General features: G+C 33.2%; 1 protein-coding gene across 5 annotated transcripts in view; it reads left to right on the top strand.

Moving 5' to 3' along the window:
- cntnap5b (contactin associated protein family member 5b) overlaps window positions 1-17,481 on the top strand; it is a 172,237-nt gene that overhangs the window by 49,226 nt on the left and 105,530 nt on the right. Inside the window, exon 1 of one of the 5 annotated variants that reach the window (XM_087304088.1) lies at window positions 6,029-6,289. The exons of 3 other annotated variants lie outside the window; for them this stretch is intronic. The gene's annotated coding sequence lies outside the window, so the exon portion shown is untranslated. Of the gene's footprint in view, window positions 1-6,028; window positions 6,290-17,481 lie in introns of those variants that run through there. One more of the 5 variants, XM_087304089.1, reaches the window with a different exon arrangement.

Here is a 17,481-nt window from a genome sequence, read left to right as displayed (position 1 = left end):
CACTATAATATTTGCAAATACAATCCACCTGCGTTTCTGTGCAGCTCCACTGTAAATACTGTAGTATACCAACGGTATGTCGTGTGCTAATTAGGCTTAGTGTTTTTCAGATCACTGCATACCTTGTAAAGTTGCAAACCTTTATTCGAGATGTCGTTATGGCGCTCAGGGACATGTTGTTCGCAGTTGAACATATCACCAGTCTAAACTAATTCAGTGGCTTGAATGTGAATGTTTTGAACACAAAAAAAGAGCCTAAAAGTAAATCGGCGTCAATGTCAGTGTAAATCACACTGGAACAGTTTCTACTGCCTCCCAAAAGACACCAAACAGTTTGTTGAAGTCGTGTTCACACATCATTAGCAGGTTTGGATTTCTAAATCTGAAATGATTGTCACGTTGCACAACTGGAAGACTCTCCCACTTTTTATGCAATGGGGCATACAAAACGAAAATATTATTTCAGTCAGTCTTCTTAAAGATACTGTTTAATTCAATATATTGCTTACAGTTTCCTAATAATTTGTGACATTTTCTAGTATGTTTTGAGAGAAAATGGTTTCCCCTGTCGAAAAAAAAAAAACTCAAATGAACCATGGTTGCTGGTTTGAGCTGGTTGAGGCTTGTTTGTTTGTTTTACTTTATTGTCCACCTGAGTGGAAAATTGTCTTTGGCTCAACCAACACAACAAATTAATAATTAAATACGACATAAATAACAATCATTTTCACAAGTCATCAATTACATAAAAAAGAAACACAATTCATGCCTGACACACACTGACTGAATTCACTATTTTGATCCCATTTGGAATGAAAGACTTAAACACAATTTTTTTTTATTCACTAGCGGAACTCTATAAAGTCAGCCTTACTGCAAAAGTCCAAACTGACAGAAAAGTAGGATGAAAAGCCATCTTAAAGGATAATTTTCATCTTGTTCTTGCTGGTCACATTTGCCAGTTTAAACTGGTCATCAGCTGGTTTTATGATTTTTGATGAAAGTCTCAAATGGGATAAAAGCAACACATTTGGGATGCAACAAAGCTGCCAAATACTGTATCACTTGATTTTATCAGTGAGTACATTTACATGGACACCAATAATCCAATTTTAATACAATACTCAGAATAAGAGTCTACCATGCACACAATGATTTTTCATTCATTTAACCCGATTAAGATCATAATCGAACTAAATCGAAATCAGATAAAAGCATTAGGAGTATGCTGAAAACATCCTAATCAAACTATTATCATTGGGCGTGATTTGTGCCGCCTTTTGCGACAGGATAGTTTATACACACACGCCTGCATTGCGAAATGCATAAATATATTTTTTTCTCATACGCTGTGTGGTATCAAATTCCATTAAAACAACACTCTTCCAGCAGTTCATACTCACATGCAATATCTCATTTGTGACAAGGGATGCATGAAATGTTCCTAAATGAAAGAGCCAAATTGCAGTCAAGTCAACAAATTAAAAATAAAACACTAAAAATTACATGAAACTCTGGAGGAAATGTGGATAGTGTGGTGATGCAATGACGTCAATCAAATTATGTGCTATAACATGTAAAGCGGGATCATGAATGGAACATTCAAAAAGCAACTCATGTAAACACCTTAATCATATTATTGCCTTATGTAGATTAAGGCAAATAATTTGATTACTGATGTCCATGTAAATGTAGTCACTGTGTCTTGTGGTTAGATTTGGATAGCAGTATTCAAGCGCAGAAGGTAAAACACTACAGTATATAGCTGTGCCTTTTTGCCTGATTACAAGTTGTGTTTCTTTTTTTGTGTGTGACAGTAATGATCAATTTACAGTTTTTTTTTATTTTGTAACATTTTAGTTCATTTTAAGTCTGAGTTTTTCAGTTTAAAGGTAAATGGGTATAAATAGCTATTACTTTAGTCCCACATTTAATAGCCATACCATATGTTTCACTTCCATATTGCAGTGTTTCTATTAGGATGTTTTAGAGAACTTTTTCTTAGAATGCAAAATTACCCATTATGCTTTGTGTGCATGCCAAGGGAGAATGCTAAGAACTTCCGGTCGGAAGCTGATGCGTATAAATAGTCACACTTAGACAGCTTTAAAATGATAGTTTTAATCTATTTTATCTACTTTTTTCATCTTTGATTTAATAACTGGGACAAAGTGAAAATAAAGTGACATTTTAATATGACAGAAAAACACAAACCGTGGTAAACACACTAAATGAAACATAAATAGCTGGCGATTAGAATGAACATGCACATCAGCCAGCAGCAATAGTATCTGGTTGCAGCCCTTTATGATGCAAACTGAGATTGCATCACTCAGCGATGCAATGTCAGACACAATGCAATCAAATAGAGTGATGTCATTGTGAGGGGTAGGGATAGGGGTGGGGTTAGGTGAGCCCATTAAAAAGCATTGGATGCAGCCCAGATTGCACTGCACCAGGTCTGCATCCAGACCCCTCTCGCCAGCAGAGTATTAGTAACAGAGTTTTATTGTTAATTTTTGTAAATTGCATGACTTACCTGTTTAGTTTCTAAGCTATAATGCAGTGAAGTATTGCGCACGCGTGTGTGCACTATTTCTGACGGCAGAAACGTGAACTAGGAGAACGTTTTTCTCTCGTGCTTGAACCAGATCTGACAGATTACAACGGCTTTGATTACACCTTTTAAAGTTGTTTTTCACAAAAAACACTCCTTAATCCACTCAAAACGCTATTGAAACCCATTTTCGGAGTGCAAATTACCAGTTGTAAACGCTGTAAACTGAAGTTCTAAACATTCTACCAAAAGATGCTGGTAGCTATGGCGCTTTTCATGCTGCAGCCAAGAAAAAGGTCTATAAAATCAGTGCATACAGCCAATAATACAAAAAATAATAATAATAATAACAATTTGTATTGCTGGGTTACTTTTGAAACATTTACTTAAAGTTTAAAATGAAAAAAAAAGTAATTTACTGTAATTGTTTTTGCTAATTTATTTATCAAAATGATACACGCTTGCAAGTAAAGTGATAGTTTACCCAAAACGAAATAAAAACAAAAACTGTCATCACTTACTCACCTTTTACTTGTTCCAAACCTGTTTGAGTTTCTTAATTCCATTGCGCACAAAAAAAAAAAAAAAAAATATATATATATATATATATATATATATATATATATATATATATATATATATATATATATATTTTAAAGAAATATAAAAACCTGTAACCATTGTCTTCCATAGTATTTGTTTTTTCCCCTACTATGGAAGTCAATATGTTACAGTTTTATAATTTTCTTCTAAGTTTCTTGTTCATCACATTAAAGAAACATCATAAAGGTATATAACCACTTGAGGGTAATTAAAGACTAAGCTTTCATGTTTGGGTGAATTGTCTAACATAATAACAAGGTCATAGTCAATATAAACAAGAGTAAGCCAGTAAATCTGGCATGTGTTGTTGTGTTACTTCTGACCTATCCGTCTGTTACTTTTGTACAAACAGTTATATACAGAATGTTGCTGTGTTAACTACTATATCCATATAAAAGGGGTAAAATAAACAATGTGAAATGTTTGTTTGTATGTAGACCTAAGTGGAACTATACATATTCTATTATACATATACGAGCTGTTCTACATTTGTACAAAATGCGTTCTGTATATTGATCGATCACACGTGTGATTAATGCTGCGTTCACACCAGATGCGGCACATGCAGAAAAATCACGATATTTACACGTAAATAAATGCTTAATAAATAATAAATGCCAAAATAACCCCTCCCCTACAACAGAAAGCTCCTGATTGGTTAACGTGGCGCGAATGTCTGCTAAAGTTAAAACTGTCCAACACGAGTGATTCCTGCAATATGTGTGAAACGCTCAACTTGAACCGCATCATTCATGCCACAGGATGTCTTTTAGCGCCTTTGCATTGACTTAATATGTAAATCACTTGCACTTGACGCGTCATCCGTATCTGGTGTGAACGCAGCATGAGGGTGCTCTCAAACCTAGACGTTTGTTTCAAAACCTGGTGTGTTTGCCTCTTTAGCTCGGTCCATTTGACATACTGTATTTGAACATCCCAATCGCGCTTTGACAGGCCCGGCCCTAACCAATTTGGCACCCTAGGCAAGATTTCCGGTGGCGCCACGTCACATCACAGTAAATTCCACTGCTAGTGTATCGTCATAAGAAACTAAATAGCTTTTAGATTGACTACTACAAGCTGGGAAAAGGTCAGATAAATATGCCAATGCAATTAACGTTATTGCAGAATAATTTAACATTTACACATTTGCTTGAAGAATGAATGATGGGGGTAGTTACATTACTATTACTTTTTTCCATAACATCAATGCCCTTCCATAACATTAGCTGACTTTAAAACTAACAGTAGCACTATAGCTATTTATTGATTAGCAATCTGTCAACGTTGGAATGTAAAAAATATGGGACAACAAATAGCTTCAAATTAGAACATATTGACAATAAAATTAAAGATTTAGCCTATTAAAATCAATGGCCTATACAGAAATTAAATAAAGCTATCAAATATATTTCACTTTTAATTGTATTTGCATATTGATAAAAAAAACATCTATAGTTATTTATAAGAGCAGCAAATGAATCTCTTATTGTTTTGTTTGATAACAGAGGTGTTAATTTAAGAATGCACAGATCTATAAAGAAAACATTCGACTACTTTAGTAACTTTTACTGCTCATTTAAGTGAAAATTAGTTTAGTGTTTAAAATAAAACACGCAGGACATAGCAAAAAAAAAAAAAAAAAGAAGCACTTTTTCGACGGCCCCTTACTGAGAGCTCCGCTCAGCTCGAGCTCTCCCGGCTAAATGCATATTGCGATGGGCTTAAACAGAGCAGTGGTCGTAATGTCGAGCAAAAAAAGAAAAAAAAGAAAAAGACAGCTGTGAAACGAAACCAGCTTTGTCTTTTTGTAAGAAACACACTTTAGATCTTTTTAGGGTAATAGGTTTTTGAGTTATTGCCGTCTATCACTGAATGTGTCAGGAATATCGATAACAAAACCAACTGGTATGTATAGCCCCTTTCACACATACAGACCTTTCCGGAAAATTACCGGCAATTTTATTTGTATGTGTGAACAGGTCCTTTTTGAAAATACCGGTAAATTCGTTCTGGCTATTTTCCGGAAAGAGAAGTTGTAACATTACTGGCAATTTTCCGGAATGCTGCGCTGTGTGAATGCAGAAGGAAGATTGCCGGAATAAGCGCGTGCACGTCTAGAACGTGCTGACGTGAGACGTCTGCTTTAGCCAATCACAACAGTCAGACGAATTTACGTCCGCGCGGTTTATGAGAATAAAAGCCTTTGAATATTTTTCCAGACACATTTAGCTGCTAGAAGTTAGTCAGATCACGTTTATATGTTCTTCTTAATGCTAACTGTGTAAATAATCATCGATGAGATGCTTATGATAAGCCGTTGTTTGTTTACCTTCAAACTTTGCGTGTGCCTGTGAAACAGCCTGTGAGCGCCTGCATACGCACATATTATGAACATCTCTGATTTATATATATATATATAAATTGTGTATATGTGACATTAAAATGTAAATATTTCATATGTAGTTAGGTACAATTTAAAATAAAAATTATCATCTTAAATGAAAATAACGCTAAGCTCAGTTGGAATCCTTGACTGAAAAATAAACCCTGAAACTGACCAATGTGAGGAGAGTTTACTCGGATGTGACTTGTTTGAACTATTTTACTCAGTTTACAAACACTGCTATAGAAAGCGAAAAGCTCCAAGATAAAAAAGCAACATTGTAACTATATTATTCCGTGTTTCTGAGCAAAGAAATTGATCTACAGGTGTGAAAGCACCCCGGAGTACCGCAGCATAAATGAGGTGAGGTTAAATAAAGTTTTTATAATCTAAGTATCCCGTCCAGTTCTGCCCTACTTTATGACGTTTGTAATAGGATTGAGGGCGCAATCAATCAGGTAATTAATCAGTCAATTCTAATTGGTCACTTTAGGTGTCGATCAGATGTCTAACCAGATCGAATAAATTGTAGCCTACATTCCGGAAAGTTGTCTCATGGAACACACATGAACTCCAAAACCCTCACTAAACAAGTAGACAGACATACATAAATAACCTTCATAGTTTATGAAATAACTTCAACATCCCCAAAACGCAAACAACCGTCAGGACCCCGAACCGTCAAGAGACCTGCAAGCTGATGACTGACAGTCCTGATCTATCAGAGGAATAAAAAAAAAACGGTAAGAACAAACCTGAACCAGCCGACAGTACCTTGAAAAACCCTTAATGAGATGCCGTTCAGTCTGTGTTTGTGGGCGTTTAGTCTGCAAAGCATATGCTCCGCGACTTCGCAGATATCACCCAAAAAGCACAACAAACTCTTAACAAGCCGCTAATGGCGCTTCACGTATACTGCGGGAAGTTTTGCCGCCGTCCAGACCTCAATCTGAAAGTGAAGCGCTTGTGTAAACACATCTCTCTGCGGTTTCGATACGGGCGTCTTGTGTATTGTTTATTTAAATCATGGCCCAATCGGAGGCTTTGATAACGTTGTTTACCCCCCCCCCCTTATACTGAAGAGGCAGGTCCCCATAACCAGCCTGTGGATTGACTTTTTGTGGTTGTTTGCCTCAAATTATGAGGTTCAAATACTGCATTTTAGTGACTTTTTAAACACCAATTTGTGTTGGATTAGTTTGTGGGATGGTTAGCATTGCCCCACTTTTTGATGCAGCAAAAATAGTTAATACATTTTTGCTAGTGCATTTTTTTTGTTAACAAAAATATGTTTATTTATATATGTGCATTGAAACTACGTTATCACAGTTTCATATATAATGTAATAATGTAAAGAGATTAGAATTTTAGAAATATGAATAAATGCTTATTTTATAAAATACTTATGTTTTTAATTTTTTAATTTATTATTATCCATCATAAAAAACAAACAAAACAAAAAAAGGCAATCTTTTAAACCTTGTTTTAAAGTTAAAACTGTAGCATATGCAATTAGTCAGCATTTGTTAATTTAAATAATAAAAGACTTTTATCTTTTAATAGTTGTTTTATTGCACTGTAATATATATATATATATATATATATATATATATATATATATATATATATATATATATATATATATATATATATATATATATATATATATATGATCAATTAGTCCTGTTTTTAGGTCGTTGTAACTTATTAAACTAAGTTAATCTCGTAATTTGATTCAGCTTAAAAATGTATGGCAACCAGGGTTTTTAAAGTGTGGTTATTCTTCTTAAAGCCTTCTATTGGTTTTTTTCACAACTTATAATGCCATACTGTCAAAAATGGAACAAATGAGCTCATACCGGGGCCAAATTCTGGACTTTGTCAGAAGGGTGTGGGTCTTTCAAACCCTTTAGGCTTGAGAGGGAAAATTGGCCATATACAGGACATACTAAGCAGTTTTAGCGGTTAAAATATTGAACACTAAACATTGTGGTTTAATAAACATCATAATGCAGATTTTTGTGTAAACCCTGACATTCTTCTAATGGCCAGGGAATCAGAGAGGATCCGAGTTACAGTTGAAGTCAGAATTATTAGCCCTCCTTATTATTTTTTTCCCCAATTTCTGTTTAACGGAGAGATTTATTTTTTTTTCAGCACATTTCTAAACATAATAGTTTTGATAATTGATATATTTTTTCTTTGCCATAATTGACAGTAAATAAAATTTTCTTAATTATTTTTCAAGACACTTCTATACAGCTTAAAGTGACATTTAAAGGCTTAACTAGGTTAATTAGGTTATGGGCAGGTTCGGGTAATTAGCTATTATTAGCTAAGTTATTGTATAACGATGGTTTGTTCTGTAGACTATCAAAAATAAAGCTTAAAGGAGCTAATAATTTTGACCTTAAAATGTTTTTTTTTAAATTAAAATCTGCTTTTATTCTGGCTTAAATAAAACAAAAGATTTTCACTAGAAGAAAAAATATGATCAGACATACTGTGAAAATTTCCTTGCTCAGTCAAACATCATTTGGGGAATATATAAATATATTAAAAAAAATTCTAATAATTCTGACTTCCACATTATGTATAAATTCATTGCATAAAATAATTATATTAACATTAGTAAAGCCTAATAATAATAATATAAATATTATGTGTGTGTGTAAATATAACATTTAAATTTTAGATACAGTATGTACTGTACAGTATGTATTTTTATATTTGTATAATTTTTATTTTAAATGTAGTGTGTGCACAAAATAATTTATTTCTATTTTCTATTTTTAATAACATTTCTTATATAATATTTGTTATACAGTATATGTAAAAGAGTTACAAAAATGATACTCGCAGAATCATTTATGCACAATTGCACATAAGAGATTGTGTTATTGCTAATGTAACTCTGCTCTGTGAAAATTAATGTGGAAGTTTTTTCAATCATCCTCACAGTGCAGATCATCTACATTGCTCTCCAGTTCACTGCAGGACTGTAATGAAGCGCGGAAAGAGCTGAATCTCTCTCTCTCGACCTGTGTGTTACTGGTTATTAAGGGAACGTTGAGACATCAAATCATGTTTATTAAGCTTTATGTAAAGAAGAGTTCAAATTAGGTAAAAACATGTTTATTTACTTGTTTCTGACTAAGAAACACAAACGGAGCTATTTCGATAAATGTCCAGGCTGCTCCAAATGAACAGCAAAATAGGGAAAAGTTTCAAAATGGATTATAAGGGGAGAAAAGCCTAAAGCGATATTTAGCCAAATGTCCGAGCTGCTCTGCCACAAAACGGAATACTGGTTATTGAGACCTCAAATCATGTTTATTAAACTTAATGTAAAGAACAGTAGGCGGTTCATTCCGCTGTGGCAACCCACAGATTAATAAAGAGACCAAGCCAAAAAGAAAATAGCTTTTAAGAATAGTAAAAATTCCGTAAAAAACATGTTTATTTGCTTGTTCCTGACTAAGAAACACAAAAGGAGCTATTTAGATGAATGTCCAGGCTGCTCCAAATGAACAGCAAAACTAGGGAAAATTACAAAATGCATTATAAAGGCAGAAAAGCCTAAAATGATGTTCAGTCAAATGTCCAAGGTGTTCTGCCACAAAAACTGATTACTGGTTATTGAGACCTCAAATCATGTTTATTAAACTTTATGTAAAGAACGGTAGGCAGTTCATTCCGCTGTGGCGGCCCCAGGTTAGGGAGAAACTATAGGTCGAATAGAAAAATTTATGAATAAAAGAAGAATAGTACAAATTAGGTAAAAACATGTTTATTTGCTTTTTTCTGACTTAGAAATACAAAAGGAGCTATTTAGATAAATGTTCTGGCTGCTCAAATGAACAACACTACAAGGGAAAAGTTTCAAAACGCATTATAAAGGCAGAAAAGTCTAAAGCAACATTTAGCCAAATGTCCAGGCTGCTCTGCCACAAAAACGGATTACTGATTACTGGTTATTAGGACATCAAATCATGTTTATCAAGCTTTATGTAAAGAATAGTAGGTGGCAGGTTAATAAAGGGACTAAGCTGAATAGAAATGAATGAAGAAGAGTACAAATTAGGTAAAAACATGTTTATTTGCTTATTTTTGACTTGGAAACACAAAAGGAGATATTTAAATAAATGTTCAGGCTGCTTCAAATGAAGAGCAATGCAAGGGGAAAGTTTCAAAATGCATTATAAAGCCTGAGTTATAGAGATTCTATATAACTTTTAGTTAGGCTTTTTGGATGTTCATAATCTATATTATAATCAATAATGTTTTTTTGTTTTTTTTTATAAAAGCATTATAAAGTAGAGAAGAAATAAAAAAGATATTTAGTCGTATGTTCAAGCTGCTCTTGCACAATGCCGATTTAAAAATTCTGTGAAGAAAAAGGAAAAGCACAAAATAGCTATTTAGAAAGATATTTAGGCTGTTCTGCTGTAATAATAGATAGTAGCACACAGTGTAAAACTCTAAAAAGCATATCATAAAGGTAGAAAAGCTTTAAAAAGCCAATTGTTCAAGATGCTCAGCCAAAAAATGAATTGTAATATAAAGGCATAAAGCTCCAAAAAGTGTCATAAAATCTGCTTGGTGAACTGTTCAGACTTTTTCTGTAAAAAACTGTGCGAATAAAGCTACTAAAAGCATAATAAAAGTGGAGAAGCATAAAAGAGCTATTTAGTTTAATATTCAAGCTGCTCTGCAACAAAGTGAGAATTATTTTAAAAGCTTAAAGCAAAAGAGCTATTTAGCTGAACGTTCATGCTGCTCTGATTTAAAGAATGGACAGCAGCACAAAGCATAAAGCTCTGAAAAGCATCAAAAAGTATAAAAGAGTCTCTTAAAAAATGTCTCTTAGCTGAATGTTTATGCTGCTCTACTACAGAAATGACAGCTATACAAGGGGAAAAGCTACAGAATGCATCATAAAAGTGGTTCTACCGCTAAATTGGACTGCAATACAAATTTTGAAGCTACAAAAATATATAAAGCACAATAAAAGCAGCAAAGCACAAAAATAACTAGTTATATAACTGCTCAGACCGCTCTGCCACAAAAAAAAACAAACAAAAAAAGATATTAATATAAAATATAAATCTTCAGAAGCAACAACAACAATAAAGTAGAAAAGCAAAAAAAATAAATAAACAACAATAATAAGATAAACATCTTGTTAGCTGAATGTTCATGCTGCTCTGTAAGACAAATGAATGGGGATAGAAAAGGTAAACAACAAATTAAGTGGTGATGTAGAGTATTCATCTTCAAAATAAAGCATGGAAGAGTTATTTTAAAGCTCCAAAAAGCACCCTAAAAGTGGTGAAAGTCAAAAGAGCTATTTAGCCTAATGTTCAGGATGCTCCTCCCCAAAAGGGTTTAAGTATACAGGTATTAAAGCTCCACAATGCATACGAGAACTATTTAGCCAAATGTTTAGACTGCTTTTCTACAAAATGGGCTACATGTGCAGATTTTAAAGCTCCACGATGTATAAAAGAGCTATTTAGCCAAATGTCCAGGCTATTCTGCTGCAAAACTGGATGCTATATGGATTCAAATGCTTCTGAAAACAACAACAAAAAAACTTTTTAGCCAAATCTATAAACTGCTCTGCTATTGACCTTATTCTCCGCAGACGAGCGGGCGCTGCCATTTGAATCTTTTTGGCACGAGACTTCCGGTCTCATTCACTTCCCTTCATTTTTAGACATTAAAAACTGCTCTTTTCTCTGTTTGTTGCAAACTGATCTGTCCTTGTTATATTATTCTACTTGGTCTGTATAGTCATGCAAACATTTGTTTGTAAAGCAAGTAGTTTGACCGTTTTTTGCCGTTTATTTTTCCTTGTCATTTCTCCCATAGGCGACTGAAACGGAAGTTCTAAGACAATCGCGAAAACAGGCGCACTTCCGCATTTTAGAATAAGGTCAATAAAATGCATTACCTATAACGATATTAAAACCCAAAAATTAAAAAAGAGCTATTTAGCCAAATGCAATGCTGAATGCTGAATGCTGATTTTTACACTCCCACAAAACAAAATAAAAATAGTGCTATTCAACCAAATGGGCATGTTGGTCTGCTTCAAAATAGGTGGTGGATAAAAAGAATAAAGTGGCAGGAAAAACATTATAGAAGCTACAATCAAATGATTTTTGCTTTGTTCAAACTAATTCTTTCCTATACAGTACTGTATTTATAACTAATAAATATCCTAAATTTAACTCCCCATTTTGTCCATTTGATATAACTAAAAACTAAATGTATTTGATTACAACTATTTTTTTGCATTATGCTTAAGCTATTTCATTTTCTTCAAGCAGCACACTCTTGCAGCTCATGTGGTTTCACTATTTGAGATTTGCTAATTATTTAATTAAATGTAAAGCTCACAGAAATAGATGGCTGTTTTTATTATTATTATTATTATTATTATTATTATTATTATTATTATTAAGTTGTTAAATGGCACATTGTAAAAAATGCTGGGTTCCATACAATCACTTTGAGTCCTTCCAAAAACAAATAAACAAAAAAGTTAACTTAATAGTTTGTACAATTTAGAGTTGATTGAACATAAAACAATCCAAAAAATTCTCAAGAATTGCGTTGTTTCATCTCATTTTAAATATGTAGTTTGAACAAGGTTTTCCAGTGTTGGGTTGAGACTAGAAGGGAATTCGCTGTGTAAAACATATGCTGGATGAGTTGGCGGTTCATTCCGCGGTGGCGACCGCTGATTAATAAAGGTACTTAGCTGAACATAAAATGAATGAATTAATGAGAACAAGCTGCAAAAAAACATTCTTTTTAAGCTCATTATACTGACCAATCAGTATCAAGTATTCCAGAGAGCCGCGCAATAACCCTGCATAAAAGAGCTATTTAGAATGTTCAAGCTGTTCTGTCACAAAAACAGACGCCAATATAAATCTCAAAGGAATAAAAAGGCAGTCCATATGACTCATAACACGCATTTTATGAGGTCACAGAATAGGTTTATGTAATATACAGATGGAACAAAAGTTGTTATTCAAAGAAAGTATTGCTTTTTCTTCCACAGAATAGCAGCGACTATCGATTCTTAGCACGAACTGCATTCAAACATTTCTGAGCTGACTTCAATTCAGTCAACATCTGATTGAGTTTAAACGTATAAAGCAGCATTTTTTAAAGACTGAGGAGGTTTTTTGTACTTTAAGTTTAAGTATACAAAAATGTATAATTCTCTCTCAGAAGTAACATGTATTCACATTCAAGAACTAAATAACATTGATGGAAAGTTCTTATTTTAAGACAATCCTATATTATATTTCCCTATAGTTGATTTTCAACTTTTTAAACCTTTGTAAAATGTTATGTGCAAATATGCAAATTACGCATTACAGTATACACTGATTTGTGCATTTTTTTTTCCTAGCACAATTACTGATTCATTTCTTGATTCGTTAGAGTGAAATATTTTTACAGAAGAGATTTTCTGTCTTTTTTTCATTTCAGAAGAAAATTACTGTGAACCATTCAATTTAGTTTATCGTTATTTTTACTGCGCTTTACCAATGTAGTTTGTGTCAAAGCAGCTTAATGTTAAAGTTCTAGTAAATTGAAACTGTCAGTCTAGTTTTCAGAGTTCAGGTTTAGTTTAGGTTTTCACAACATAAAACTCTGCATGAACAAATCCATGTGTTAGATATAAATAAAACGAAAGTCTGGTGTAAGTGTTGCTGACGTCTAAATTCATGTTTAATTTTGGGAAAATGATCTGAAAAGTATGTACTGTAACTGAAGTCTACAGACACAAATTGATAAAGTGCTGTAAAGGAAAGGAAACACAAGTGCATGTTTGATGGTTTGATGTTTCCTTTTAATTAGGAGGAAAAAAATACTCCTATAAATGTTTTTTATTATTATTTTTTATTATTATTAGATGATTTACATTTGCTAAATGCCAGAATAATTAGAGATTTTTTTTGAGAATTCTTAATTTTTAGACAGTCAAAAGTTTTCATAAATGTCCTTGTTTTTTATTTTATTTAGCTTTGCTTTTGTGTATCCATCCACAAGTTTCTCACAATGGTTTGAATTAAATTTGGCCAATCCCTCCTGACAGATTTGGTGTAACTGAGTCAGATTTGTAGATATGTCTTGCTCGCACAAGCTTTTTCAACTCTGCCCACAAATGTTCTATAGCATTGACATCAGGGCTTTGTGATGGCCACTCTAAAACATTCACTCCGTTGTCCTTAAAACACATTTGATCTAATTTGGCGGTATGCTTAGGGTCATGGTCTGTTTGGAAGACCCATTTGTGGCCGAGTTTTAATTTCCTGACTGATGTCTTGAGATGTTGCTTCATTATTTCTACATAATGTTCTTTCTTCATGATGTCATCTATGCTGTGAAGTGGACCAGTACCTCCTGCAGCAAAACGGCCCCACAACATAATGCTGCTGCCCCCATACTTCACAGTTAGGATGGTGTTTCTAGGCTTGTAAGCTTTAAGCTTTCCCCTTTGTCCTCCAAATGTAACACTGGTCATTATGGCCAAACAGTTCAATCTTAGTTCCATCATACCACAGGACGTATATATATATATATACACACACACACACACACACACACACACACACACACACACACACATATATACATACAATACTGTACTTCACATATATATATATATATATATATATATATATATATATATATATATATATATATATATATATATAAAAATACAATGCAACATTACCAATGACTAATTTTAGTGCAAAACAGATGCACTGTCAACACTTCTTTTCATCAATAACTAACACCCGGACTATTTTTTCTGTTAAATAAATGCATTAAACACATCGATTCATCACACGTTCTATTAAGAATGTAACAATAGCATATATTTTTATGCAAATGTAATGCCTACATTGTTAGCACACATATATGTGTGAAGTTATTTCATAACAACATAAGGCACGAAATACAAAGGCTATAACGTTAAACCTTATTACACTGTCAGAGACTTGCTCAGATGCATATTTTACCACTATCATTTGCGTTCACTGAACAGTAAGAATGATTAATAAATCCATATGAAACAGTCCCTTAAAAGTCACGTCTCGCTTTCAGTTTCGGGCTTTGGCGCGTTTTGCACTCACACACAAGCATACCACGCAAAACATAAATAAAGCCCAAGTGAACAGCGCTCAGGCACACCTCTTCCAACCGGGCAAGGGCCGGCCAAGTGAACCGTGCTTGAGCCCGATTCAGCGCACTCACACTTCTCAAACGATCCGGGAAACGGGCCTGGGCACGGTACGGATGGCATAGTGTGAGTAGGCCCTTAAAGCAATTGTTCACCCCAAATCATAATTCTGTCATCATTTACTCATCCTTCACTTCTTCAAGACCTGTTTGAGTTTCTTTCTGCAGAAGATATTTTGCCATCAATAGCTGCCAGATTCCAACATTCTTCAATATCTTTTTTGTGTTCAACAGCAAAAAGGCGTGGAACCACTTAAGGTTGAGTAAATCTTTATTTTTTTTGGGGTGAACTGTTGCTTTAAAAATGTGTTAGTGAATTCGTTCATTCAGCTCCTCTGATAGTGTTTTACCTGCTGAGCTGAACGTGGAGTGAAGAGACGTGTCGCTGTCAGCTTTAAATAATGGCCTCTGTTTCATTTTCCTCTATTACATCAGGCGTCGCTGCCATGGGCAACCGCTAGTGAAATCAGGTCAGCTCTAAATGCCATGCTTGAAGAGGGGCACAAGCGTGGCCCCGGCCGCTTTAATTAACCAAAATACTGCGTGATTGGGGGCGCAGGGGTCTGAGGTGCACTGCTATAATGGGACGTGTGTAGATGTGAAGTGTTGGCGTGGAAGGAGGAGGATGGTGCCTGGTTTTGTAAATAATTAGTATTGTCAGTTTGTATTTATTTTATGTTATTGTTTCTGTGTATTTATTTTCAAAGTCAAGTTAGTTGGTTTGGTGTTTATTTTATTTGCTTGTCTGTTTGTTCCCCTACAAGTTAAATATGAAATTAAAATAAATAAATAAACAATAAAAATTATTATTTACTTAGATTTTATTATTATTATTATTATTATTATTATTATTATTATTATTATTATCATTAATTCTTTGTTGTTGTATTATTATTATTATTATTATTATTATTATTATTATTATTATTGTTTTCATCATCGTTGTTGTATTATTATTATTATTATTATTATTATTATTATTATTGTTATTATTATTGTTATCATTGATATTTTATTACATATTTTAAAAGATGAACATAAAATACACACGGTCAAATAATAGTGTAGATATCTATTTAATTATTATTATTATTATTATTATTATTTGTGTTTTGTTTTTTTATTTATATTATTGTTGATATTTTATTACACATTATAAAATGATCAAATAACAGTGTTTATCTATTAATGAATTAATTATTATTAATATTATTATTATTATTATTGTTGTTGTTGTTGTTGTTATTGATGATATTTTATTAAACATTCTAAAATATGAGCATGAAATACACATGGTCAAGTCATAGGGTCTATCTATTTATTATTAATAATTTATTTTGTTGTTGTTGTTTTTATTAATATTATTATTGATATGTTCAATTATAAATATATTGAGAGAAATCTGTGTATACAATTTATATGCTAAAACATAAAAAATAAGGTTGTTATTATTATAGGTTGTTAATATTATTGGTATATTATGGGTTGTTGTTTTTATTCATTCATTTTTTTTCGGCTTAGTCCCTTTATTAATCTGGGGTCACCACAGCGGAATGAACCGCCAATTTATTCAGCATATGTTTTAACTGACCCAGCCGAGGCTCAAACCAGCAACTTTCTTACTGCTGCTGCTTAATGTGAAGATATGAATCGCATTAATAAGTTACATCTTTAAATGGCAAATTGTGTATTTATTATTAGCTTATTAAAACTACAATAATTATGTAAATTAATATGTATATTATTTATTTTGTAGTACAAAACCAGTAGTTCAGTTCGAAAAAACATGTCACAGTATTACAGTTTTTTAAATATATATTTTTAGCTACCTTTGAAAACATTGCGTAATTTCAAATAAAATGTAAAGGCTATGTGTTTGTTTTCGTGTTCAGATGGCAGTGGGTCATTAAAAACAGCAGCAAACAAGGGCGAATCCCCACGCTGGTTAATCTACACAGATGTTGCTCTTGGTTTTATCTTCACATGCAAGATTAAACTCCTCTCACGAGGCTCAGGAATGATCCTGCAAATTCTTAAACCACTTCTGCGTGTTAAGAATGATAATTCAGCATCAGAAGAGATGCATTAGAATGAACATTTAGAGACGCTGTTTTCTCTGAGTTTGGCAGTTTGAAGACTTTTAAAGATTTTATAGAATCTGCTGATCAGTATCTTGGATTGGGAATCGATGCATGTATTTATTTTAATAAGTCACTGGAGTGGAATAACATGCATACATACAAACAAACAGAGAATGAACCTTTATTGGTTTTCATTTTGCTGGAGTTTTATTAGATTGATATTGTATAATAATTTATTTTAAAAAGGCTAGCTAATTTAAAAGGTTGAAAATTGTGCATAAATCAATCACCAGCGATCTAGCCCATGCAGATCTCTGGAGAACTGAACTGCCACTGATATAAACTACAACTCCCAGAGGACTTTGCACTCATCACTCCTGCCACAGCTGACAATTATTTAGACACTGACACACACAGCTGAAGCTCATGATTGACTCATTACTTGGACTATTTATACACCTCACTTTCTCACATACTTTGCTGAGTCTTGTTCATGATTTACCTGTAGCATTATAATGCATAGGAAAATAAACCTGTCTAGTGTTTCTGTGTTTTGATCCTTGCCTTGTATCCTATTATTC

The sequence above is a fragment of the Danio rerio genome, chromosome 22 (genome assembly GCF_052040795.2).
Source record: "Danio rerio strain M-AB ecotype USA chromosome 22, GRCz13ab, whole genome shotgun sequence".
Classification (NCBI taxonomy): Eukaryota; Metazoa; Chordata; class Actinopteri; order Cypriniformes; family Danionidae; genus Danio; species Danio rerio.
Note: the sequence above shows the minus strand (reverse complement) of the source record. Positions and strands in the feature narration are given on the sequence as shown.